The 25,218-nt window shown below is 36.3% G+C and overlaps 1 long non-coding RNA gene across 1 annotated transcript; it reads left to right on the forward strand.

Moving 5' to 3' along the window:
- The first annotated feature begins 443 nt into the window (after positions 1–443).
- LOC112740403 (uncharacterized) lies at positions 444–1,336 on the forward strand. Its single transcript, XR_003813868.2, has 4 exons — positions 444–487; positions 908–1,000; positions 1,091–1,198; positions 1,286–1,336. It is a non-coding gene; the product is annotated as an uncharacterized lncRNA (long non-coding RNA).
- Positions 1,337–25,218: the final 23,882 nt, after the last annotated feature.

Below are 25,218 nucleotides of genomic sequence, written 5' to 3' on the forward strand. Positions count from 1 at the left end.
GAGATTTATGCAAGAACTATGGAACAGCGGGAAGAAGTTATTTTTGATATTGGACAGCCAGTAGGACCAACCGATCAAAGTGTGTCTAATTTAACTAGTTTCGTAGGAACAATTGGGAGAAACAAAAGATTTGTGAGTCTTTTGTACACTAGCTGGCATGCTGTAACTCCTAAAGATAAGAAATTCATTTGGAACTATGTTAATGTAAGACTCTTCTATTATTATTAAATGTTGATTATTTTAAATATAGCAAGGTGCGTATAACACTGTAAATATCATGCAGACCAAGTTTATCCTCCCAGACAGTGGAGAAAAGTGGGTGATCCAAGCAATTCGGGATGCTTGGAAGCGGTTCAAGGGAAAGATTAACCAGAAGCACTTTGTTCCCTTTGATACCATCGAAGATATGGTGAAAAATCGACCGACACAAGTTCCAGAAAGTTAATTCATAAAATTGATCTATTATTGGAGTCATCCTACAATCCAGGTAAAATAGTTGGTACTTTAATTGCAAATATATTATTGTTTGTTAAGACATAAGCAAAATAATGAAATTTCAATTGATAATGTTGGAATCTGTCTTCTCTCATGCTGTACAAACACATATCCATTCTGATGTAGGTTCTTGAACTGAATTGAATTTTTTTAGGATATATTGCTGCCAGTTCCATTCTGAACTTCTGAATTTCTGTATTTACAATTCTATTTTTGGCTACTTTGTTTGCTGTAATTTAAGTTGCTGTAATTCTATTTTCTATAGTTCTGTTTTGTGCAATTTTGTTTTCTGCAATTCTATTCTGTGCAATTATACCTGCTACTATTCTGGTTGCTATAATTTTGTTTGCCGAAGCAAAATTTAATTATATTGTTCTCTGTTTCTATATGCTAACCTTTTATTCAATTATAGTCAATAAGTGAAAAAAATAAGAAACATAAAGAACAGCAAAAGTTTCCACATCGCATGGGGCCAATCAATTTCGGAAGAGTACGAGTGGCTCTGGTATACTTATTTCATATTTGTGCTGGGATTTGTTTAGTTAATTTTAGTTATGTTGTTATAGACTTACTTATTTAAGGCTTTATTTTATAGCGCGCGACAAAGGAAACAAATGAGGAACCAAAAAGGTTTGAAATGTTCCTTGCTACTCGAACAAGTCGGAAAAGGAAGGAAGTTGATCAGGAAACACAAGATGCAATTGTATGAGAATTCATTGAATTACTAATGATTATAAATCAAATTTAGGATATGGTAACTAATTCTATGTCAAATGTTTCTTTTAATTAGGATGAATTCCAAAACCGGCAAGCTGCTGGTGAAACAGATGAGGAAGCTTTTAAGTCTTTATTTGGAAAAGAACAACCAGGTCGGGTTAGGTGCTATGGAAGATCTATTACACGACGTGACTTAAAAAAGCATGCAGAAATTTCTGAACTCAAGCAACAACACCAGGAGGAAGTCACATCTTTGAAGGCTGAACTTGGAGACATGAAGGCCAAACAGCAGCACCAAGAGGCTGACCTTCATGGATTGCGAAACATGATTAAGTTACTAGTTCAGCGATCTGAACCTGGAATGAGGCCGGAAGAAATTGAAGCCTTGTTACAAGATGCCCAACACTCTCCAATTGATGCAAATAGCGCTCATGGATCAACACATATTCCAAACATAAATATGGTATGACCAGTTTTTTCTTATTCCCTAATATTTGTTTATATATTGTTAATTGTTAATTAGGATTTTGAGTTTAAAATTTTTATTTGTTAGAACTTAGGAGGATGCCATATTTTTTTAATTTGAACTGAAATTGAAGAAGATGGAAGCTGTGATTTGGTTTTTTTGGTTTTGTTTTTTCATTATGTAATTTTAATATTATTGTTATCAGGGTGAAAGCTGTAATTTTTCTGGTTTTTCTGATTTTTCTGGTTTTGGTTTTCTGATTTTTCTGATTTTAGTTCCCATTTAGTATGAAGTTGTGTTAGTCCGTTTTTTAGTTGTCCTTTATGGTGATTTATAGTATCCCCCTGAATGTGATCGTTATTTTAAAGCAAAAGACTTTGGTGATATGAAAAGTAGAGTAGTTTCAATTATCTTATGCCTCTCGGATATTGTATGTGTTATTAATCTGTTAACTACTTTTTTCTTCTTGTACTTTTTCAAATTATAATTATTTTTCTATATAATTATGCAGGATAATTCTGAAGATGTGAATGAAGATTGAGATGCTTATCATGATGGTTTATTGACAAAGGTGGAAATTGAAAGATGTATGGTTGATGATGATGTCTTTTATTAGAAGCTAAGATACATTTATATGATATAATATTTTGATTTTTCCTAGTTTATTAGTAGTAAACTCTAAGTGCATTATATGAGTATACTTATTCTAGTTTGAGATGTATGAATGCTCAAAATTATGATCATTCTAATATTTTTGGTTCATTGTATACTTATATTTTGTTTCAGTATAATTTTTATTGTTTAAAGATTATTGTATGGTATTATTATATATGTATACATTTTATTTTATAATAATTAACTAATTTAATTAACAATACAGGATTATATATATAATTATATTCTCAAATATTAGAGTTTAGATAAAAAAATTGTTAGAAATTTCTGTTTATATATATATATATATATATATATATATATATATATATATATATATATATATATATATAAACAGAAATTTTAAAAAAAAATGAGGGAGAAAAGGCTACACTTATATAGAGTAGCTATAGGTATACTATTTGCTACTTTTATAAAGTGATGCAGTAGCTCTGAAAAGTGTAGCCTATTCTTTAGAATTATGGTAACCATTAGTGCTGAAAAGCGTAGCCTTAGGTCCTGAACAGCATCACTTAAAAAGCGTACCCTATTCTCAAAGGCGAGAAGCGTAGCCTTTGCTACAGAAAAGCGTAGCCTTTGAGAATAGGCAACACTAGTATAGGCATCGCCTACAAAAGTGTCTCCGAAGCCTAAAAAGCGTAGCCTTTTCCTAAGGCATCATTTTTTTTTTTGGCTACACTTTTCAAGTGTACTTGAATGGGTGTTTTTCTTGTAGTGACTTTTCATAAAACTTGCTTGAATCATATATATATTGTGAAACATGATTTTTGAGCTAAGAACACAAGCTTGTGAGTTTTGAGCCTAATTGTGTGGTTACATCTTATAACCACTTACTTTCCTTCTTGTGTGCATTATTCTCTTTCTATGGTTGTAATCTTTGATTTGTTTGATTCTTTATGTCCATTATTTTATGTATTCATGCATTTATATGATTGAGGCCATCATTTCACTTAGCTCACTTACCCAAATAGCCTTACCCTTTATCTTCCATTGTTAGCCAATTTGAGCCTACGACTAACCCACTTGTTCTTATTTTAGCATATTACAAGCCTTAAAGTGAAAAACAATAAATGTCCTTTATTTGGATCTTTGATTAGCTTAGGTTAGTAGTGAGTTTGAGTATCATTCAAGTGTGGGAAATTTGGGACATTGTGTGAATAAAAGGGTAGTTTTGTATTTTTGTTGGAAAAATTTGGGAATTAGGTGCATACTCATGTATTAATCAAATGCTAGACCTTATGTATTGATGTTCTTGTATATAGAAAGAAAAATGAGAAAAACAAAAGAAAAAAAGAAAAGAGAAAGAAAAAAAATAGAAAAAGAAAGAAATAAAGAAAAAGAAAGAAATAAAAAGGGGACAAAATGCCCCAAAGCAGAGCTCAGTAAGGATCAATGCATAAGTGTTGTGAAATGAAAAGAAATTGCATGAGTATGTTAAAAAGTGAAAAATGGATAGTTAGGTTAGTTTTGAATTGTATAGGATGTCATAGGTTAGGTGGAAAGTCTAAACTTATCAAAGATTCAAATTTCAAACTCACTTAACCATATATGCATCCTACCTTGACCCTAGCCCCATTACAACCAATGAAAAGACCTCATGATACTTGTATGCATGCATGAAATAAATGTTGATTGTTAGAAGAAAAACAAATCCTAGAAAGCATGATTAGGGGAGAATTGAGTGAATCAACCCTAAACACTTGAGCGAATAGAGTGCAAACATATTCGGTGAGGGTTTGATGCTCAATTACATGTTTTCACCTATGATCATCATTCTTCATGCAAGTTTATAAAAATATTTAATAGCACAATTCAATTGTGGTTTGGCATGGTTGCTAATACCTTTAGCCCTTGTGCATATATACTTCTTGGACATTGATTTATTTTGACCAAACAATTGCATTCATGTAGATAGTTGCATATAGGTAGGGTGCATATTAGTTAAATTTCATTGAATAAATGTTGATACCCTTTGCTCTCTCTTGGTTTAAGCATGAGGACATGCTTGGTTTAAGTGTGGGGAGGTTGATAAACCCCATTTAGAGGGTTTATCTTGTGTTGAATTTAGAGGATTTTATCGCTTTCTCCCACATTTATTCAATGAAATAGCATGGTTTTGTAAATTCTCCTTTAATTGTGCTTAAGAGTGAACACATGCTTTTTAGGACTTAGAATAGCTAAATTTAATTCACCTTGATTCCATTAGATGCCTTGATATGTTTGTTAAGTGATTTCAGATTTAGGAGGCAAAGATTGGATCAAGGGAATGAAGGAAAAGCATGTAAAAATGGAGAACTCATGAAGAAATGAAGGAATCACAAAAGCTGTCAAGTCAACCTCTTCGCACTTAATAGACCATAACTTGAGCTACAGAGGTTCAAATGATGCGGTTTCAGTTGCATTGGAAAGCTAACATCTGGGGCTTTGAAATTATATAAGATTTTCCATAAATGCATCACGTTTAGGGGGGCACGCACGCGCCGATTTGCACGTGATTCATTAAAAGCAAATTAGTGGCCAACGAATTCTAAAGCCTTGTGGACCCAATCCAACTCATTTCTGATGCTATTTAACCCAAGAATTGAAGAGGGATGAGACATCTAGTTATTAGTTTAGTTTTATTTTAGTTTTATCATGCTTTAGTTAGTTTCTAGAGAGAGAAGCTCTCTCTTCTCTCTAGAATTAGGAGTAGGTTAGATCTAGATTAGGAATTCTTAGATCTAGGATAATTTCATGCTTTGATTTACTTTTCCTTTTGCAATTCTTCTTCTTCTACCTCTCTTCTCTCTAGTTTAGCATTTAATTCTTGTAATTCTCTACTTTTATGTTGATGCACTTTTGTTCTTCCATTTTCCTTTAATGCAATTTATGATCATGTTCCTTTATTGTTTATTTGATTTGTTGTTATTTAATTCCTTGCAAATGAGTAGTGTAGATTTACTTTCCTTGATATTTTACTATGTTTTCCTTTTATGCCTTCTAAGTGTTTGATAAAATACTTGGTTGGATTTTAGTGTAGATTTACATTTCTTGCAATTTTACTATGCTTTCTTTTTTGCTTTCTAAGTGTTTGATAAAATGTTTAGTTGGATTTTAGAGTAGATTTTAGTGCTCTTGGCTTGGGAAGGTAACTTAGGAACTCTTGAGTTACTACTATCCAAGTGATTGACGATTGAGAGCCATTAACTCTAGATCTCACTAATTGAATTGGTGGAGAACTAGGACTTATGGACTTGGATTGACATAGCTCATTTGACTTTCCTTTATTAGTTAGAGGATGACTTAATGGGGTTGATCCTTGCCAATTCTCATGTTGTGGTTAGTGATTAGGATAGAGATCCTTGACCACCAACCCTTGCCAAGGCCTTTTTGTTATTTGAATTTTATTTCCATTTACTTTTCATGTTTCTTATCTCAAAAACCCCAAAACATACCTCATAACCAATAGCAAGACACTTTATTGTAATTCCTAGGGAGAACGACCCGAGGTTTAATACTTCGATTTATAGATTTTAGGGGTTTGTACTAGTGACAAACAAAATTTTTGTATGAAAGGACTATTGTTGGTTTAGAAACTATACTTGCAACGAGAATTCATTTGTGAAATTCTAAACCGTCAAAAGTCCAATCATCAAGTGCATACCAACCACCATATTCCTATGAAGCCTACCCTCAACATTATCCTTAACCATAGCACCCTCAAGCCTCACTACATCACCAGATCAATTCCCATGTTCATCTTACAACCCACCTTATGAACCACCATCACTCACACATCACTACATCTATAATCACCTTGACCAACTATCTCCATATACACAACCTCAATATCCTCACCCTTATAAACCAACCCTATATATGAAGACTTTCTCCCACATGATGAGCCTTCTATTCCACCTCAACCTCCCTTGGATGAATAATAAGCAACAAGAATCAATCAAACGTCATAAAGCTATCATGGCTACCTTGGCCGAAGTATTAGCCCATTTAGACTCGCCACATTCATGCCACAACCAAAGCAATTTTGTGGATGAATGTGAGGAACCAACCTCAATTGAAGAGTGCGAGATGAGGGAAAGTTTGGAACCCCAAGTGGAAGATGAAGAGTTGAAGCACAATTCACCACAAGTGGAAGAAGTTGAGCTTATTAAAGTTGATGAAGTGGATGAAGAATTGGGGAAGATTGAACAAGTGGAAATTAAAGCAAGTTGTCAAAAAGTGGAGGTGATCAAAGAAGAGCACAAGGGAGTGAAAATTTCAAGTCTATTGGAAGTCTCCCTTCCTAAGCAACCATCCGATACACCATTTAAATGGGTAACAATCTCACCCATTAACTTCGATAGCCCACATGAATATGCTTTGTTGGAAACAGAGGGTCAACTTAGAGTACTTTGTAGAGTGCTAAGTGGACAAGAGATCAATGTTGGGTGGCATGGTGAGTTAAGGTGATCTAGGGTTGAAACATCAAGGTTTAAGTCCCAAGGGTGGTGCAAGGCACAATTGAATAGTTTTCAAAGCAGGATTTGGAGCCTTGACAAGAATTCAAGAGTTCGGTCACCCAATTGGAAGCTTGAAGATCAACAAGGAAGGGTGTTGACAAACAAAGTGTAGGATCCCGGAGGACATTGGAGATGCAAGCATTGGTGGGGATTCAAGAAAGGATTTAAGCACAAGCCACCATAGCAAAAGCTTCATTCAATTGTCCAACTTAAGGACAATAAACAAAAGTGCTAGGTGGGAGACACCCCACCATGGTAACATCCTTCTAACTCCTCTTTTCTTTTAGCTTTTGTTTATTGAATTTTGTTTTTCTTAATTAGCTTATTTAATTGGATTCTAGGATTAGTTTAGTTGCATTTTAGTTTCAATCATATGTTTTCGATTAATAATATGTTTTGGGGCTAAGAATCTTTGATTGATATCATGTTTGGTGCCATAGAACTTTCAAAATTTTTGGAGGAACAGAGTATTGTGCGTACGCACACACCTATGTGTACGCACACTTCTCCTAGTTTTTGTCATCTGTGTGTATGCACCCAGATGTGTGTACGCATACCCGTTTTCACACCCTCTGTCAGGAGCGTCCATACCTTCTTGTGCGTTCACACTCCAGCACTTTTTCTCTTTGTGTGCATGCACGCCCATGTGTGCGTGATCCTTTTGAAAAAAAATGATTTGCTTTCTATGTGCATGCACCGTCATGTGCGTACGCACACTTGTTATCACCTTTCCTGCCGGGAGTACCCGCACACCTTGTGCGTTCGCATCCCCTGCATTTTCTCCTTTTGTGCGTAAGCACGGACCTATGTGCGTACGCACAAGCGTCGAATTGGGCAGCAATTTGAAAGAAACCCTGTCATGCCAGAAACCCCCAACCCCTTTTTCTTCTTCATTCTGGCCACACCCCTTCCCCACCCACCACCCCATCCATCACTGGCGCTGCCAATGTCGCGCCGCCCTGCTGGTGCGTGGAATTAAACTTTGCACAACTGAACTAGCAAGTGCACTGGGTCGTCCAAGTAATACCTGAGTGAGTCAAGGTCGATCCCACGAGGATTGTGATTTGAAGCAAGCTATGGTTATCATGTAGATCTTAGTCAAGTGGATAGAAAAGTTGGTTGGTTGTTTAAAGCGCATAAAAGTAAAATAAAGAAAATGTTACTCAATTGATGGTTAATGCAATGATATGAAGATGGTTAAGGCTTGGAGATGCTTTGTTCTTCTGGATCAATTTGGTCTTACTGTCTTCTTCAACTGTGAATGATTTCTTCTATGGCAGGCTGTATGTGATCAATGCCTTTCTTGAGAGGTCGCCAATACTCCTCCAGATCTGAACCCCAAGGTTAGTGCGGATCCAGTCTGATTGAGGGTGAAGCTCCTGCAGTCCATTTCCCTTAGTGATCCTACTCAAAACACCACAGACAAGGTTGAATCTTCTGGATCAGAGAATGCTACGCCTTTGGTTCTAGCCTCAACCACAAAGACCCTAATCTCCCTATACCTCGGCTAAACTGGTGTCTCGAGAAGTCCCCAACGAAGTCGTGGATTAGCCGTCAAAGAGATGTATAATCAAGCTAGTGGTTCATCATTGTCCGATGAAAGACTCACTCTGAACCCATGTAGAATGAGATAACCTTGTGCCGGTTCAACGCATTCATATTGATGAAGAACGAAGATACATCTTAGAATAGAGAATCAAACACGGATTGAAGATAAAACAATAATACTTTATTAATCCATAAAACTCAGCAGAGCTCCTCCCCTCAACCTAGGAGGTTTAGAAACTCATACTGATAGAGAATACAATGTGGAGTTCGAAAACATGCTGGAAAAACTCTTGATAAGTGTAAAAGTTCTCAAATAAATACTAGACTAAAGACTAAGGATTACATAAGAAGGGTAAAACAATTATTTAGTGCTAAAATCTACTTCCGGGGCCCACTTGGTGAGTGTTTGGGCTGAGCTTGATTGAGATCCACGTGTTAGGAGGCCTCTAGGGCGTTGAACGCTGGCTAGGGGATCCTTTTTGGGCGTTGGACGCTGGTCTCTTCTCCCTTGGGCATTGGACGCCAGAATAGGGCTGGAGGCTGGCGTTGAATGCCAGTTTTGGGCCTTCAATTCTGAGGCAAAATATGGACTATTATACATTGATGGAAAACATTGGATGTTAGCTTTCCATAGCCATTGAGAACGCTCAATTTGGACTTCTGCAGAAAATCTCCTTCGAGTGCAAGGAGGTCAGATCCTGACAGCATCTGCAGTGCTTTCTCTGTCTCTGAATCAGACTTTTGCTCCAGCTCCTCAATTTCAGCCAGAAAGTACCTGAAATTGCATAAAAACACACAAACTCAAAGTAGAATCCAAAAATGTGAATTTTGCACTAAAACTTATGAAAACTTAATAAAACTTAAGCAAACATACTAAAAACTATATGAAAACAATGCCAAAAAGCGTATAAAATATCTGTTCATCACCTGCCTCCCTCTTCTTTTTTTTCTTTCTTCTTTCTTCTTTCTTCTTTCTTCTCTATTTCTTCTCTTCCCAGCATGCCTACACTGCTTCCTTATGCCCGGCCACCGGCTCTGTCACTGGCGAAGCTCTGCTGCCGTGAGCTCTACCGTGGCCACCACTAGTGTCACTGCTACATCTTCTTCTCCTCCATTCTTCAACTCTTCAATATTTAAGTTTTAATCTTCTTTGTTTTGTTTATTTTCTTGCTTAATTTTCATTTTCTTTATTTAATTTTGGTAATCTAGGTTGGGTTTAGCAGACTTAATTAGTTGTTGTTGAATTGTAAGGGTTCAATTTTTTATTTATGGGTTGTTGATGCTTGAATTTTGGCTTGAAATTGTTGAATATGCAATGCATACCAAGTGTTTGCTTAAATTCCTGAATAAACTTTTAGTTTAATGCATGTGTTGTAGCTACCATATGTGTTGGACTATATCCTTGTTTGGCATTCTAATCAAGCATGGTGCACTTTTGTATGATTATGATGTTGTTTTTGATTGAATTTTAGTAATACACATGTTTGTGGCTTTGATTTACAAGCACCAAATCGATAGGGAAATTAACATTTGATTTCTTATTTGGTGAAATTTTGAACAAGTACATTGATAAGTGGATATCTTATACACTTTTTCATAGCATTTTCATAGTGTTTTTAGTTATATTTTATTAAGTCTTAGTATGTTTGAGCTACAGAGGTCCAATTGACGCGTTCTCAATGGCGTTGGAAGGCTAACTTCCAAAGCTTTCCAGCAATATATAATACTATATACTTCTCTTCCAGATCATTGCCCAATTATGGCATTGAACGTCCACATCTGGAGTTCAACGCCCACGAAGGGAGCAAGCCCAGCATTGAACACCCAAAGCAGACGTTCAACGCCACCCAAGGGAGCAAGGAAGCAGCGCATTCACCCCTAATGGGCATTCAACGCTCATTCTCCATGTTGAACGCCAGGCTTAGACGTAACACTCAACCAAAGTGGGCCCAAAGTAGATTTTAGCACTCCTTAGCTTATGTAGTTTTATCTTTGTACTTTTTAAATTTAAATTAACATCTTTTAAGGTTAGCATCTTCTATTTAAAGAGGACATCACTTAGGTTTATTATCACTTTTTACTATCAGACACATCGAAGTTTTCTCTGTAAATTATGAGCAACTAAACCTCTTAGGTTAAGGTTAGGAGCTCTGTTTGTCCTATAGATTAATATTATTATTTCTCTATTCGAATATATGTTTGATTCCATTCTATGATGTATTGTCGTTCTTCATCTAAACGAATCTAGGGTGGAATGAGAGTATGACCCCTTATTCTACATGAGTTCTTGTGAGTCCTGACCCGGATAGTATTGAGCTACGGCTTGAGAATACATCACCTAAACCAACAAGTTATCTAGGCTAACTGGGATATGTGACATATAATCTCGTTAGTTTTGGATAATGAGATTTCTGTGGCACTAAGGCTAGAATATTGAGCTTCATTCTCTTATCCGAAAAATCTGACCTTGTCTGTGGCACTTTAAGTAGGATCAATGGAGTGTAGATTGCATGATCTTCATCTTTGTTCATATTGAATGACCACTGACAACGGGATTTGATGTGAATTAGAGGAGATTAATTGACCACGACCCATGGCGTTAATCACTTTCAGCTTTGCCATAGAATGAATCATTCATTGTTAAAGTAGTCAGTAAGAAGTATTAATCCGAAAAGATAAAGCATCTCTGAAGAGAGAAACTCTCGCGCGATCTAGAATTTTCACAAAAATTTAATCGCGTTGTAAGTATAGCTTCTAGACCGACAAGAATTCCTTTCTTACAAACATTTTGGTTGTCACAAGTAACAAACCCAATAAAATTGATAACCGAGTATTTAAACCTCAGGTCGTCTTCTCAAGGAATTGCTGGGAAGTATGTTCTTATTATTGGTTATGAGTCTTGTAAATTGGGGGTTTTGAAAGTAAGGAACAAGTATATTAAATGATAAGAAAAATAAAATACTAATAATAAAATAAACTCTTGGCAAGGTATTAGAACTGGAAGTCCTATCCTAGTTATCCTTATCAATTGTGATGAGAATTAGATTTTTCTCCCACTTTGTTAACCTCTAACTATGAAGGTAAGTTAAGTGGAGGAATTAATTTTGATTCCTCAGGTCCTAATCTTTCCTTGGGAAAGGCTAGAATTATTGGAACTCGAATTAATTCTTGAAGAATTCTAATTTTCAATCAACAATGAGTTTGATAACTCAATAGTCTCTAATGACTCAACCAAAGCCAAAAGTGAAAAATTCTAAATTAAATTAAAAGCATTCATAAATCTGAAACACATCAAATTACGTCTAAACATAAATTCAAATCTAACATGGAAAGGTTTATAAGCTAAATTGAAAAGATAAATATCAACTAAAGCAATAAAATAAAAGTAGAAACATAAATTAAAGGAACATTGAACCTGTGATGAAGAAGAAATAATCCTAAATCCTAAAACTAAATCCTAAGAGAGAGGAGAGAACCTCTCTCTCTAAAAACTACATCTAAAACTAAAATTGTGAATTATGAGCTGATGATTATGAATGGATGCATTCTCTCACTTTATAGCCTCTAATCTGTGTTTTCTGGGCCGAGAACTGGGTCAGAAACAACCTAGAATTCGCTGGTTTCGAATTCAAACACGCTGGTTTTTTCGCCACTGTGACGCATCCGCGTAGATCACGCTTTCGCATCACTTATGATCAGGGAAACTATGGCAAATTATATATCAAATCGAAGCTTCGGACGTTAGCTTTCCAACGCAACTAGAACCGCCTCGTTTGTACCTCTGTAGCTCAAGTTATGACTGTTTTAGTGCGAGAGGGTCAGGCTGACAGCTTTGCAGTTCCTTCAACTTCTTGTATTCCTTCCACTTTTGCATGCTTCCTTTCCATCCTCCAAGCCATTCCTGCCCTGTAAATCCTGAAATCACTTAACGCACATATCAAGGCATCAAATGGTAATAAGAGAGGATTAATATTAGCAAGTTTAATGGCCAAAGAAGCATGTTTTCAATCATAGCATAAAATCAGGAAGGAAAACGTAAAACATCCGATTTCTATGAATAAGCGTGAGAATAATGGATGAAAAACCACTTAATTTAGCACAATATAAACCATAAAATAGTAGTTTATCAACCTCCCCACACTTAAATATTAGCATGTTCTCATGCTAAGCTCAAGAGAAGCTATAAAGGTGAAGAGGAATGGTAGAATGTATGAAATGCAACCTATCTATGTGAATGCGACTACATGCAAAAATGTTTCTACCTACTTGGTTAAAAGTAAATAAGTTCTCCAAGACCAAAATGATCAAATTCCACTAATTCAAATTATACAATGAAAGACAAGTAAACTTGTAAGAAGATAGCTCGTGAAAGTAGGGAACATAGAATCAAGCATTGAACCCTTACTAGTAGTGTATATCACTCTAATCTCTCAAGTGTATAGGGTAATCACTCTACTCTTCTCTAGTCATGCTTTTCTAAAACTTTGTTCTTCATCTAACCAATCAACAAATATTTAGCATATCAATGCAAACATCATGAGGTCTTTTTTAGGGTTGTAATGGGGCTGAAGTAAAGGTAAGGATATATGTATGGCCAAGTGAGCTTTATAAAGTGAATCCTTGATTAGTCTAAGATCTCACCTAACATATACATACTTTATATAATTTTAAAATACTTTACCTAGCTACCCAAATTTTTCTCACTTTTGTATTAGATGCTCAAGTATCAAACTTATTTTTGAATTTGGTCCCATGTGCATTGATTCTTTTTATTTTGCATTTGGGGTAATATTATTTTTCTTCTCGTTTCTTTTCTTCTCTCTTTTTTTGTATCCCCTTATTTAATTACTTAATATTTTTTTAATGCACATGGTAATTTAATTATTTTGATTTCACATGAGCATGCTTTCCAATTTTTCAAATAACTTATTCAATTTAATTCCCTACTTTTTCATATCATCCCATGTTCCCATAAAATTTCTCACACTTAAATTATACACAATATCTATCTTAAGCTAACCAAGGATTCAATTTGAGATTTTTTATTTTATTTTTCTGCTTAAGCCTAGTAATGTGGTTATGAAATAGAAGGGGGTTAAAAAGTTCAAAGTGGCTAACAAAGGTGATGTAAAATGTAGGCTTATTTGGGATAAGTGAGCTAATAACAAATAATGGCCTCAATCATATGCAAGCATGTAAATATACTAAATAATGGACATATAGAATGGAACAAAGCAAAGATTGCAATTAGAGAGAAGAAAACACACAAGAATAAAAATTTATGGTTAAATAATGTAACCATGTAAATAAGCTCAAAATCTCACAGGTTGTGTGTTCTTTGGCTCAAAAACCATGTTCCAAATACAACTTCAAACAAGTTTTAACATAAAAAAAATTTTCAATTTAAATTAGTGAAATACTATAAAAATTTTTTGAAAAATAAAATATTACTTCAACCAAGTAGTAACTAAATGCATAAAATCAAACAAACATGCAATTAAATATGCAAATGCAACAATGAAAAAACAAAGAAAATAGAGTATTGGTGTTGAAAAGAAGGTAACTAACCCCTGGAAGTCAGTATTGACCTCCCCACACTTAAAGATTGCACCGTCCTCGGTACATGCTAAGATGTGCAAGTGGATGGGGGTTGTGGTTCCTCAGCTGGGGCTCTTTTTGTTCCTTTCCTTGCCGGTGGTTTGGGAGTAGCTTTCTCTTTACCCTTTTTGGTGGCCATCCTGAAAAGGGAGAAAGAAAGTAACTTGAATTCAAAGGGATAGAGCAAGGAAGAGAGCGGGAAAGGTGGTAATCAATGCACAATAAAGAAGAGTGACGTTAACACATGGTCATGACTACATGTTAAAAGTTCATGAATGGAAATATAGCAAGTGCATGTAATGACAATTAAATGCAAGATGTTTATTGGCATGCTGGCAATGGCATGAGTAGCATAGATCAAGCATTCAATGTTCAAGTTAGATTACCAAGTCTTTCAAACTAACAATCTGTTTGTATTGGCAATTATATTTAATCAATAAAACATGAAAGGGATTTTGTGAAAAATAACAGGCATTAGTAGTAGAATAATTTAAAATAATGTTCAATGCCATACGGGCTTTTTCACAAACACATAGCATGCATGGTAAATAAGTTATTGAATGTATTAAATTGAACATGCAAGAAACCCTTTAAAAAGTAACATATAATTGTCAAACCATTTTAATAATCCACAAAAATATAGAAAAGAATAACCCAAATAAATTTCTGACACCAATGAAAATAATGCAATGAATGAAAGTATGCAAATAAATTGAATAAAATAAAATAAAAGATAAGAAGAATGAGAAGGGGAGGAAGGGAATAAGAAGTAAGTAAGAAAGGAGAGAGAAAGAAGAAAAGATAGAAGAAATTAGGATTATAAAAGAAAAGATAAGATAATTGGCGCTGATTTGGATAAGTTTGTGCGACGCATGTGACGCGGACGCGTGAGTGACGCGGTCGCGTGGTATGCGATGGGTTCAAGTGACGCGAACGCGTGGGTCACGCGATCGCGTGGCCTGATTTGTGCGGTTAGCGCAAGTGCAGCCTCGCGTACGCATAACTCTCTTTTTAAATACATTTTTGCCAAATTTTTGGGTGACGCAGTCGCGTGGTTGACGCGATCGCGTGAGTGGCCATTTTTTGAAAAACGACGCGGACGCATGGAGCACGCGTTCGCGTGGTAAGGCTTGTGCTTCTAGCACCGTTCCAGCCCCAATCCAGCCCAACTTACTGCCTTACACCCTTTTACGTCGATTTCACAGAGCCACGCGTTCGCGTGGGTGACGCAGACGCGTGGGAGGCATTTTTCCCACATGACGCGGATGCGTCAGCGACGCGATCGCGTGGATCAATTTGTGCCAAGGGCACGCCTCCAGCCACGCTCTCGCGTGACTCTTTGTTCAATCTTGTTTTCTTCCCAATGTACTGGTGACGCGGACGTGTCAGTGACGCTGCCGCGTCGCGTGCATGCTTTTGCTTTTTTTTTTTAATGCAAAATGCAGAATGCAGTATGTAGATGCTGATGCAGATGTTATGAATAATTCCAGGTTCAATAAAATAAAATAAAACTCAAAAACAAACAAAACTAAATAAGATTGAAAATGAAATGATCATACCACGATGAGGTGTCTCCCACCTAGCACTTTTAGTTAAAGTCCTTAAGTTGGACATTTGGTGAGCTCCTTGTTATGGTTGCTTGTGCTTGTATTCATCCAAAAATCTCCACCAATGCTTGGACTTCCAATAAGCTCTATCAATACCAAGTAAATTCCTCATGCTTTGATAGAGTTCTTCACAAGCTTTGAGCTCCCAAAATTGATCCTCATATATTCCTGGATCCCAAATCTTGTTTCTACACCCGTCTTCAAGTTGATTATCATGATTCCATCTGGGTGGTTCAGCCTTAGAATTCTCACTGAAGCGGCCAAACAACTTCCTAGACCCATTCAGTTGAGCTTTACACCAACCTTTACGTATGAACTTAAAGCTTCCAACCATAATGAACCTTGTAGGACAATTCTTACCACTGACCATCTTCCTCTTACTCTTAATGCCACAAAGAGCTCTAAGTTGACCATCCGTCTCCAGTAGCCCATATTCAAGTGGAATTAGAAAGCTAAGGGATATGAATTTTACCCACTTGAATGTTGTGAAGGATGATGGCAACCTAGGGGGAGGTATTTCTAACGAATTTGAAAGCTCCACTCCCTTGTGCTCTTCTCTGACAACTTCCACCTCTTTGCAAGTTTCTTCAATATCAACCTCTTCCTCTTGGTAGCTTTCTTCCAATTCAATCTCTTCTTCATTGCTCACCAAGGGCATGGGAGGTTGTGCTTCTTCTTGAATCTCCATCTCTTGATCGACCTTTTCCAATTCCTTAACCATGACATACCTTGGAGGTTGTACACCCTCCTCAACATTAAATGCAACCGTCTTGGAAGGAGGCTCTATGTCTTGACTTTCCCATGGAGGTTCAGCATCTCCCAGGTCTTCAACCACTTCTTCCTTTGCAACTATTATGGCTTCCTCCACTTGTTTCAATAAAAAGCCATGTTCCTCATTATCCACTGAAGTTTCTAGTGCCTCTTTCATGCTATGCTCTTCTTTTGATTCTCCACATGTAGCCATGGGAGTACTTTGAGTGCTCAGATGTCGGGAAGCTATTATATTTACTAACTCGCCTAAGGCGGCCGCAAAATTTAGCACACTCTTATTCATCCTTTCTTGCCCTTGAAGAATAACACGAAGTCTGTCATCCATTGGAGGTTGGGGTGGATATGAGGGTTCATTGGTTGGGAGAGAGGGTTCATAATAGGAAGGTGGTTCATCTTGATAATGATAAGGAGATGGTGTATATTGAGGTGGTGGTTCATGAGAGTAGTTGTGTTGGAATGGGGGTGGTTCTATGTATGGTTCATTTGGCTCATAAGGTGGTTGGTATGGTGGATAAGGGTTAGAATCATGTGATGGTGTTTGGTAGTATGGGGCTTGTGAGTATGGTAGTGCAAAGGTATGTTGAGGAGGCGGTTCATAATCATGTGGTGGGCCTTGTTGGTAATTACAAGGGGGTTCACCATATTCATCATCTTGGTATGCTCCCTGGAATGGCTCTTGACCATAGTAGTTTGGTGGGTGTTGGTTGTCACGGAAGGGTCTACCATAACTGTTGTTTTGACATGCATTGTGGAATGGTCGTGGTCCATGGTATCTCGTGGCTCCTTTCATCTCTGATTATTTTGACCTTGATGCATGTTCCTGTTATAATTTCCATTCCTTGCAACAGCATTGGAACTAAACTCAAAGCGATGGGGTGAGAACTCATAATAGTAAATAAAAATTAAAAACGAAAATAAAAACAAATTTTAAATTAAAAGGTTATTGAAATTTAAAATTTGAAATTTTGAATTTTAAATTTTTGAAATTTGATTTTTGAAATAAGATAAGATAAGATTTTGAAAAAGATATGATTTTTTTTTTGAAAAAGATTTGAATTTTGAAATTCAAATTTTGAGATTTTAAATTTTTAAATTTGAATTTTGAAATTTGAAATTTGAGTTTTAAATTTTTGAATTTTTGAATTTAATGAGGAAAGAGAAAAACAATAAAATGACACCAAACTTACAATTTTTAGATCAAAACGAAGAAAACAACTAAGAACAACTTGAAGGTCAAGATGAACACGAAGAACAACTTGAAGAGCAAGATGAACACTAAGAACAAATTTTTGAAAAATTTTTTAATAATTAAATAAAAACCAATAACCTCTTAATTTACGAAAAAGTAAAAATAATTTATAAAAATCTGAATTTTTTTTAAATAAAAACAAATAAACAAGCAAAAAGTAAATATTTACAATAACCAATAATAAAGCACACGTTTGCAATTCCCCGGCAACGGCGCCATTTTGAAGAGAGAAACTCTCGCACGATCTAGAATTTTCACAAAAATTTAATCGCGTTGTAAGTATAGCTTCTAGACCGACAAGAATTCCTTTCTTACAAACGTTTTGGTTGTCAAAAGTAAAAAACCCAATAAAATTGATAACCGAGTATTTAAACCTCGGGTCGTCTTCTCAAGGAATTGCAGGGAAGTATGTTCTTATTATTGGTTATGAATCTTGTAAATTGGGGGTTTTGAAAGTAAGGAACAAGTATGTTAAATGATAAGAAAAATAAAATAGTAATAATAAAATAAACTCTTGGCAAGGTATTAGAACTGGAAGTCCTATCCTAGTTATCCTTATCAATTGTGATGAGAATTGGATTTTTCTCCCACTTTGTTAACCTCTAACTATGAAGGTAAGTTAAGTGGAGGAATTAATTTTGATTCCTCAGGTCCTAATCTTTCCTTGGAAAAGGCTAGAGTTGTTGGAACTCGAATTAATTCTTGAAGAATTCCAATTTTCAATCAACAATGAGTTTGATAACTCAAGAGTCTCCAATGACTCAACCAAAGCCAAAAGGAAAAAATTCTAAATTAAATTAAAAGCATTCATAAATCTGAAACACATCAAATTACGTCTAAACATAAATTCAAATCTAACATGGAAAGGTTTATACGCTAAATTGAAAAGATAAATATCAACTAAAGCAATAAAATAAAAGTAGAAACATAAATTAAAGGAACATTGAACCTGTGATGAAGAAGAAATAATCCTAAATCCTAAAACTAAATCCTAAGAGAGAGGAGAGAACCTCTCTCTCTAAAAACTACATCTAAAACTAAAATTGTGAATTATGAGCCGATGATTATAAATGGATGCATTCTCCTACTTTATAGCCTTAAGCCTCTAATCTGTGTTTTCTGGGCCGAGAACTGGGTCAGAAACAACCCAGAATTCGCTGGTTTCGAATTCAAACACGCTGGTTTTTTCGCCACTGCGACGTGTCCGCGTAGATCATGCGTTCGCGTCACTTATGCTCAGGGAAACTATAGTAAATTATATATCAAATCGAAGCCCCAGACGTTAGCTTTCCAATGCAATTAGAACCACGTCGTTTAGACCTCTATAGCTCATGTTATGACCGTTTTACTGCAAGAGGGTCAGGCTGACAGCTTTGCAGTTCCTTCAACTTCTTGTATTCCTTCCACTTTTGCATGCTTCCTTTCCATCCTCCAAGCCATTCCTGCCCTGTAAATCCTGAAATCACTTATCGCACATATCAAGGCATCAAATGGTAATAAGAGAGGATTAATATTAGCAAGTTTAAAGGCCAAAAAAGCATGTTTTCAATCATAGCATAAAATCATGAAGGAAAACGTAAAACATGCGATTTCTATGAATAAGCGTGAGAATAATGGATGAAAAACCACTCAATTTAGCACAATATAAACCATAAAATAGTGGTTTATCAATCTCCAAAGCCTTAACTAATTTCTCATTATTGATTTACATCAATTCCTTACTGCTTTCTTTATTATCTTGTTTTATGCGCCTACAACAATAACCACTATCTTTCTATTCTCCTAACTAAGATTTTCAGGATAACCATTGCTTGCTCAATCCAAAAATTCTCGTGGGATCGACCCTCACTCACCTAAGTTATTACTTGGACGACCCGGTGCACTTGCCGGTGAAGTTGTGCAAGTCAATTTTCACGCACCAAGTTTTTGGCGCCGTTGTCTGGGATTGTTCGAGATTGACAAACTACTGGTTGTCTTGCTGCTTAGATCAGGTACTTTTACTAGTTTTTCTTTTAATTGTATTTCTTATTTTCTTTCTCAAAATTTTTGAAACATTTTTCATCTTTAGTTATCTTTCTTTATTCTGTGTGAACTTCTAAGTTTGGTGTCTTTTAGTGTTTCTCTCTCTATCTTTTTCGAAAATTGTGTTCTTTGATTTCTAAATTTTTAAGTGTGGTGTTCTTTTAGTATTTTCCTTCTTTTAAACTTTTAAAATTAATATTGTTTATCTTTCCTGTCTTAATTTTCAAAAATTTCTTGTTATTTTATTTTGATTTAATTTTAATTTTTAAGATTGGTGTCCTTATAGTATTTTTCTTTTCTTTTTAAATTTTCAAAAAAAATATTTATTTTCGAAAATCTTTGTATCCTTTTTTTTTCTTGATTTAAAAATTCTTTAAGTTTGGTATCCAGTTAGTAATCTTGTTGTTTAAATTTAATTTTCTTGTTATCTTTTCTTCTTTGATCCTTATCATATCTTTTTCTTTAATTTTCAAAATTTTGTTATCTTATCTTTATTTTTATTTTAAATTTAATTTTAAAAGTTTGGTATTTCGTTAGTTTCTCTTTCTCTCAAATTTAAATTTTAAAATCTTTTCTTATCTTATCTTATTTCTTCTCTTGATTTTATCTTTCTTATTTTTCTTTAAATCCCAAAATATCTCTTTGACTTTCTCCTTTTAATTTTCAAAAATTTTCAAAATCAAATTTTCTATTTTTAATTTCAAATCTTGTTAGTTAATTGTTTGTTTTATTTTAAAGGTTTGGTGTCTCTTTGACCCTTATTTCTCTTTCTTCTTTTTTGAAAATCTCTAACTTCTTCTCTCTCTTTATTTTCGAAAATTCTCAGCATTAAGGACACCTCTATTTTTAAATTCTCTTCATTTTATCTTATATGATTTCTTTGTTAGATTTCTAACAGGGAGTCCTCTATACTCTAACATAGAGACTCCTTTCTTTTTTTTTCTTGGTTTGTCTCTTCTTGTTTATGAGCAGAAACAGGGATAAGGAACCCATCTTTGATCTTGATCCTGAACTTGAGAAAACCTTGAGGAGGCATCTGCAACAAGCTCAAGCTAGCAGAACCAGAGGAAATCTCGCGAAAGCTCTTGAACAAGAAGCTGAAGATACAACTATGGCAGCCAATCCAGACGTGGGAGGAGACACAAGAAAGGTCTTTGGATCTTATGATGCACCCACATCTAATTTCTATAGGCGCATCATCTCCATACCTGCCATTGGTGCAAACAACTTTGAACTTAAGCCTCAACTAGTCACTCTAGTACAACAGAATTGCCTGTTTCATGGACTCCCGTAGGAAGATCCCAACAAATTCATCTCTGATTTCCTGTAGATCTGTGACACTGTCAAGACTAATGGATTAAATCCAGAGGTTTACAAGCTCATGCTCTTCCCCTTTGCCGTAAAGGACAAAGCAAGGCTATGGCTGGATTCTCAGCATAAGGAGAGCCTGGATACATGGGAGAAAGTGGTCAATGGGTTTTTGACTAAGTTTTTTCCACCTCAGAAGCTGAGCAAGCTTAAGATGGAAGTTCAGACCTTCAGACAGAAAGAGGGAGAATCCCTCTATGAAACTTGGGAGAGGTACAAGCAGCTGATGAGAAGATGCCCTCCTGACATAATTTCAGAGTGGACCATGTTGGAGAACTCCTATGATGGCCTCTTTGAAATATCCAAAATGTCACTAGACCACTCTACTGGTGGCTCACTCCACATGAAGAAGATGCCTGAGGAAGCGCAGGAACTCATAGACATGGTTGCCAACAACCAGTATATGTACACTTCTGAGAGAAACTCCGTGAATACTGGGGCTGTTCAGAAGAGAGGAGACATGGAAATGGACACTCTGGATGCCATTTTGACTCAGAACAAGTTCATGTTCCAGCAGATCAATATGATCTCTTAGCACTTAAGTGGGACACAGACTTCAGCTGCTTATTCTCCAGAAGCAACGTATAAAGTGGACGCTGGTGACATTGCCTGAACCACCATGGAGGAGGTGAACTACATGGGAAACTCCTCTAGAAACTCCAGCAACAATTCCTATTCGAATACTTTTAACCAGGGATGAAGGAATCACCCCAAATTCTGGTGAAGAGACCAGTAGCAGCCTCAACAACGCTTCAACAGCAACCAGGGTAGAACAAACCAGAATTGGTTCAACAACAGACCATTCCAACCCTCTCAGCAGCAGATGGAGACACCCAACCAGAGCCTCTCTGACCTGGCTACTATAGTCTCTAACCTCCCCAAGACCACTCACAGTTTTATGGCAGAAACTAGGTCATCCATTTGGAATTTAGAGATACTGGTAGGTCAGCTGAGCAAGAGGATACTCGAGGTCACCTCCAACACTCTTCCAAGAAACACAGAGGTAAATCCAAAGGAAGAATACAAGGCCCTCACTAGGGAAGCTGAGGCCAAATCCAAAGAGGAGCCTGCTACTGAGGAACTAAAGGAGATCAAGGCTCAGGAGGAGACTGGGAGTGTAACCACGCATGTTCCTATAGAGACCAAGGAATCTGAAGAACAACCCTCTCCAGACGTGCAAGAGGAACCTAAGGAGGAGCCACTTCCTTAGTTCTTGGTAATTCTCAAGAAGCTGCATGTTAATATCTCTTTTGCAGAGGTATTAGGGAAGAAACCCATTATATGGCCTGTCTGAATAATGTTATCTTTGAGAAGACAGCCTTGAAGGAAGATGAGATGGTGGTGCTAACCAAGGAATGCAATGCCTTGGTCCAAAAGAAGCTACCCCCGAAGATGCCAGGCACTATAGGGACCATCACCTTTGAGAAGGCATTGTGCGACCTTGGCTTTAGCATTAACCTTATGCCTCTCTATGTAATGAGGAAGCTGGGAATTCAAGAGGTACAGCCCACCAGAATCTCACTGGAGATGGCAGATAATTCCCTGAAATGGGCATATGGCATGGTGGAAAACGTTCTTGTAAAGGTTGAAGACCTTTACCTCCCTGCGGACTTCGTTATACTAGACACTAGGGAGGACAGAGACGACTCCATCATCCTTGGAAGGCCTTTCCTAGCTATTGCAAAGGCCTTAATTGATGTAGAAAAATAAGAGCTGATCCTAAGGCTATGGGTGGATCATATACTATTCAAGATCCCCAACCTTCAGTCTCTCTCTAACAAAGGGGGTGCCACTGTGAAACATTTAGTATTTTAGCTCTCTCTCTCAGTGCAGAGCCTTATAGAGCCCCTGACATAAAACCTTAGTTTGTTGTTGGGAATCCATCACTAACTACTGAGGAATGAGGCACCAAGAAGAAGGTACCCAAGGGCAGGAGGAACAAGAAGATTCCAACTTAAGACTTCTCACCTGGCATGCAGGTTGTCTTCACTAGAAGTCCAGTCTTTCCATACACAGTGAATCGGATCCTGTCTCTGGAGCATGTTGAGTTGATCCATAAGAGCACAGGACAAAAGTTCACCATGAGGGGTGAATATCTGAGCCCCTATCAACCTCCATAAAGGAGCTGTCTGTCAAGCTAATGACGGTAAATAAGTGCTTGTTGGGAGGCAACCCAACCATACGTATAGTATTTTCTTTCGTTTGATTATTTTTTCTATTAATTACCATAGTTTTCCCTTTCTTTTTAACATTTGTGATAATGTGTATCACTTAGAGCAGAAGCAGAAACGCTCAGGATTGAAAACAGAACACCCTGGAGAGAGCCCCTTACTGGCGTTGAACGCCAGAAGGGGAGGAAGCAACGGAATTCAATGCACATTCAAGAGCACCCAGGACCATTTCTTTGGTCCCCTTTGGGCGTTCAATGTAAGAACCCAGGTTTTTCAAAATAAAATAGTAAGTTATTTATAATTTATTATATTCGTCGATAATTTTATTTAAAGAAAATTATTTTCCTAAAAATAATTAGATTATATTTTATGATAGTTTAAGTTTAAAATCTATTAAGATTTATAAAATTTTTTAAATAATGGAGTGTTTTCATATTACAAATTTAAAGTTTTAATAATTAAAATTAATGAGAGTTTTATATAATTTAAAATTGAATAATTGAAGGTTTTGATTAATTTTATGAACTAAGAGAAAATTTATTTATTTATCTCTAATTTTGAACTAGAATAGTTAATTAAATATAATTTTGTAAACTAAATAATATTCTTAAAGTTTAATTATATTGGATTAAATTAGTTTTAAATTAATACTTTACCTAAACCCTAAATCCCCAAAACACAACTCTAACCCTAATTTCCCTAAAGTAGCCGCCATTTCCCCCCTTTCCCTTTCTTTCTAATCTAACGTACAAATACAACACCCATCGGCAGCAAAAATCAAAGGAGAAAAAAGATAAGAGAGGAGAAGGGGAAGCGTGCGCGCCGGCAGGAGTCGCCACCGCTCGCCGCGCCATCGTTGTCGCCGATGACAGAGGACCGAGGAGAGAGTCTTTTGGAGAAGGGGGAGCTCATGCGAATAAGGAGCGTTGCCATGCAGCTTCCATTCAGTTGTCGTTAGTCATCGTTGAAGAAAAGAGGGGGAGCACCATTGACAGAGGGAGAACACACGAACCAGGGATACACCAAGGGAGAGAGAACATGCGCTGCCATGCGCCGCCATCGCTGTCGGACCCGACGTGAAGAGGGAGAGACAAAACAACGCTAGGAGAGAAAGAAGGTGTTGTGGGGTGGTTTTTTCCGCTGCTGCTCTCACCGCTATCACTGTCTGTGGAGTTTGCTGCCGCTGGAGGTGAACCGGCGTCGTGTCCTTGTTGCCTGACGCCACTACTTCTCCGTTTTCAGGTTTTGCCTCTATTACAATAAGTACCCCTGTTTAGAAACCCTTCCCGCTTGCGAATATGTGTTCTGTTATAAGTTATTGAGTTTTGCACGATGTTAATATCTCAGGGATTGGGTTTCAGTTCTTGAATGCTATGTCTGATAAACTGTTGTTGTCGCAAGGATGGTCTGAGTTGACACTGCTGCTGTGAACTAAGGGTTTTAAAAGTAATTTTGTCATGTGGTTATGTTGCGGTCGAGGTACATGATTTTATTTTGAATTAACTGTTTTAATTTATGAATGCCATGGAAGTCTAGTGGGTATTTGCAAATAATTTATGATTGTTTAGAATGACTGAATGTTGAGCTTGAGTTGTATTTGTGACTAAATTTGATGAATATGTGTTTGTTTTCTTTATTGTTTAGGAATGCTGAAAATTTGGATTATTAGCTTGTTATAATGAATATTTATTAAGTTGTGGTTGTGAATTGTGATAGATTTGGTATTGCTTGTTGAATTGGAAATATGAATTGAGTTTGAATTGAGGCTGGGATTGATGCTGGAAACTCTGGTTATGTCATGTCTTTGTTGGATTGTTAATTTGAGAAATAATTCTATGTTGGAAAAGACCTAGTTTGTACACTTACTCATATTGAGCAAAGGATTCTGTATTCAAAATTTGAGTTATACAATTATATTACGGGGTGACTTGTATTTGAAACTGTTGAAAAGAGTTTGAGAAAAATATTGGTTTGATTCGTTAGTAATTATTGGTTTAATTCAAGAGCAAAGGATTTGATATTCAAAATGGTT

This window comes from Arachis hypogaea, chromosome 14 (assembly GCF_003086295.3).
Source record: "Arachis hypogaea cultivar Tifrunner chromosome 14, arahy.Tifrunner.gnm2.J5K5, whole genome shotgun sequence".
Classification (NCBI taxonomy): Eukaryota; Viridiplantae; Streptophyta; class Magnoliopsida; order Fabales; family Fabaceae; genus Arachis; species Arachis hypogaea.